The sequence below is a fragment of the Lepisosteus platostomus genome, chromosome 5 (genome assembly GCF_059453375.1).
Source record: "Lepisosteus platostomus isolate fLepPlt1 chromosome 5, fLepPlt1.hap1, whole genome shotgun sequence".
Lineage (NCBI taxonomy): Eukaryota > Metazoa > Chordata > Actinopteri > Semionotiformes > Lepisosteidae > Lepisosteus > Lepisosteus platostomus.
The window spans coordinates 61,703,369-61,706,621 of record NC_142615.1 but is presented as its reverse complement, the minus strand read 5'-3'; the positions used below and the strand labels follow the sequence as shown (position 1 = coordinate 61,706,621).

The 3,253-nt window shown below is 36.2% G+C and overlaps 2 non-coding genes across 2 annotated transcripts; both read right to left on the bottom strand.

Annotated features, from left to right (window-relative positions):
* Nucleotides 1-1,475: 1,475 nt before the first annotated feature.
* On the bottom strand, nucleotides 1,476-1,533 carry LOC148670664 (U7 small nuclear RNA). Its single transcript, XR_015939064.1, has one exon. It is a non-coding gene; the product is annotated as a U7 small nuclear RNA (small nuclear RNA).
* A 946-nt stretch (nucleotides 1,534-2,479) lies between these two features.
* LOC148670663 (U7 small nuclear RNA) lies at nucleotides 2,480-2,537 on the bottom strand. Its single transcript, XR_015938980.1, has one exon. It is a non-coding gene; the product is annotated as a U7 small nuclear RNA (small nuclear RNA).
* Between the last annotated feature and the right edge of the window lie 716 nt (nucleotides 2,538-3,253).

Sequence of the window (3,253 nt, the reverse complement as noted above, 5' to 3'; positions counted from 1 at the left end):
CAGCACTGTTCCGTATGACATCATCATCAATCAGCCTCTCAGCCAATCAGACTGCACCTTATTCAGCATATAACATGGAGGTTTTCAGGAAGGAGAAGCCTTTCGTTTGACTTTGGTCCTGCTTCGTTTTTGCTTCGCTTCATTTTGTTTTGGTTATCGCTTCGCTTCTGATTTTGTTTCGGCTTTGTTGGTTTGTTTTGCTTTGTGTGTGTATTTTCGTATAACTTCGGCTTTCTTGTGTTGTTGGTTTCTGTTAGTTTCTTTATACTTTCGTTTGTTTGTGTTATCCTTGTTTTGCCATTACCTTGCCCTAATGTGTTATATGTTCAACCTTTGTGTTCTATTGTACACTGTTCCTGTTGATTACTCTCTTCCCTTATTTGTATTCCTGGTTCACTTGTGTTTTTGTGTGAACTTTTGTGTATAGTTTAGTTTAGGTTGTTGGGTACATTCTACGCACTAAGTTGATTTTGTATTACTAACACTAGTTTAGTACGGGTGAGTGCCATTTGTATTGTATGGTTTTGGGTAGTCAGTGGAGGTTGGCTAGGGTGTTGAAGATACCAAAGACCGTGTGTTTCGGGTTTTCTGTAGTCAGATTAGCTTTCCCTCACTTTCCTAGCCAGCTCCATTTTGTTTGTTATTTTCTTTTCTTTGGCACCACACTAGTTCCTTACCCTGTGTGATATTGTGTCCTACCAGTCACTTATTCAACTTAAAATCATCACCTTTGCACCAACCCTTGTTATTACGCTTCCTAGTCCCTCACCAGAACCCACCTGCTTCCAAAAATTATCCTAAATGTTACACCCCTTTACCCATAGACACTTGGGGTTGTAACAGTGATAATCACAATATTACAGAAATGACAGCAGCATTGAACGTGGCGAGACGTAGAACATTGTTAATTCTCTTCAAATACTCACAGTCTTCTGCTGTATTAATTTACTGTGCTCATCAGGCAGTAACAAACCTGTTACCTACACACTGTTTCTAGAGTTGGATAGGTGACTCCACATTCTACAGCTCTCTAGCAATAGAGGAAGTCAGACTACAGAAATGGAGAAAATCTCCTCTTCAGAATGTGGAAATATATTCCTGAGAGAAGTCCTTTCTCGAAGTTCAACACTCCCTGCAAGTCACCCATTCCCACCTTGCGCAGTGTAGTGGTTACCACATTCTCTTATCACAGCAAAGGGTTTCTGTTTGAAAGCGGGCGAAAACAAGTGATCACTTTTCTCACAATTGTCACTGCTGACGTTGCTTTATGGGTCTATTTTCTATACTGTGCTGATCAATTGGAAACTAAAGGGTGAAAAAGACACGTTCCCACACCTAACGTTGAACCCAAGTAACCACAGTCAAATACCAGGAATACTACAGAAGCACACAGCTATATCAAGATATCCAAATGCAAGACCCTATTTATATTGTTTGAGAAATATTAATACAGATGTTTGTTTTTCACCAAAACACTAGGCTTTCTGACTTCAGAAAACCGTCTAAACAAATACTAAAAGAGCAAAAATTCCACTTCCTGAAGGAAACAAAAACACATGTACCTTACCAAACTTTGAGTACAGGCGATTCAGGGTGATAATACAAGACCATTTAAAATTAAACAAATAAAACCTGTCAACAGGCAATCCTAACTACTAATAAAAAACTGAAGTGGCAATACACAGTAGGTGATATTTGGGTGTAAATTAAATCCATGCAAGAAGAGAGTTTAGTGTTATTCTTCCAAATCTGATATGCAAATGAGAGATCTGGCTCAGCCAATCACAAAGCTGCCATGGTCTGGAATGGAGCTGCTCTCCTCTTCTTGTTATTGTTAAAAAATGTAAACAAATGACCTGGAATTTAAACACAACCATTAGATTGTAGTTTGACAGATAAGCTTGTGAACCTTCTCATAAGATATGAAGGACAAGGACTAAAAGAACAATAAACCCTGTAAAGAAAGTTTACTGAAGCTGACATATCCTGCCTAACACAAGATTTCAAGAATGTAAGAGCATTTCAAATTGAACACAAAACGTGTAAAATGGCTTTCAAACTAACCTGCTCATAAAGAAGATGTAGAAGAATGTGGTTGTAACGTTCAGTGCATATAAGAAAGAGACCACATGGTTTTGTTTCAAATGTTGTATGCAAATATGATATCTGGCTAACCAATCAGAAAGTACTTTGCTTATCCAGCATCCTATCAAACAACATTTGCAGATTTACACACAGTAGTTCATTTAACAGTTTCAGAAATATACATGAACAAACGCAACTGTTTGTTAGGTTTTACATCTTGAAATTAAAGGCACAAGAAAATTCTGTGCAGGTGGCCAGAGGAAAGAGCTTCACTAAAAGTCAGCTGACAACAGCAGTGTTCTTGAAACTATCATACAAGATCTTTTTATTAATAAAAGTCCCAATTAAATTGTTTGAAAATTATTGTTAAACACATCTATTTTTTTACCAGAAAACAGGCTTTCTGACTTCAGAAAGCCTTCTAGACAAATACTAAAAGAGCAAAAAATCCAGTTGGTGAAAAAAAACAAAAACACATATACCCTACCAAACCTCGAGTACAGGCCATTCAGCGTGATAATACAAAACAATTTAAAATTAAACAAATAAAAGCTGTCAACTGGTAATCACAGCTACTCATAAAAAAAATGAAGTGGCAATACACAGTAGGTGACTCTTGAGTGTAAATTAAATCCACTAAATTTAGTGTTATATTTCCAAATCTGATATGCAAATTAGAGATCTGTGCCAGCCAATCACAAAGCTCCCATGGTCTGGAATAGCGCTGCTCCCCTCTTCTAGTTATTCACACTGGTGTTAGGTTGCATATTAGCACACCATCTAATTCAGTTGTTTCAGAAAAAAAAGTAAACAAATAAACTGGATTTATTTGTTGGAGCTTCACCAATCTGTTTTTCCACCAAATAAATTGGCTTTCTGACTTCAGAAAAACCTTCCATTTATTTTTTAAGAACTATTTTAATTTCACAAACAAATACAAAGAATCACAAAATAGGAAACTTTAATAAATATACTGAAGTGGAAATCTAATAAGTAAATTGATTCTTAAAAATGTAGAGAAATATATTGGTGCTTTTAGATAATATATTTCAAGGATGTAACTGCTGTGCTACAGAATTTTAGAAAACAGTTCGTCAACAAAGTACACTGTTTAGGTTAGTTTAGAAGACAATGTACCAAAACAATATATGCTGTCTGGGTCATTAGA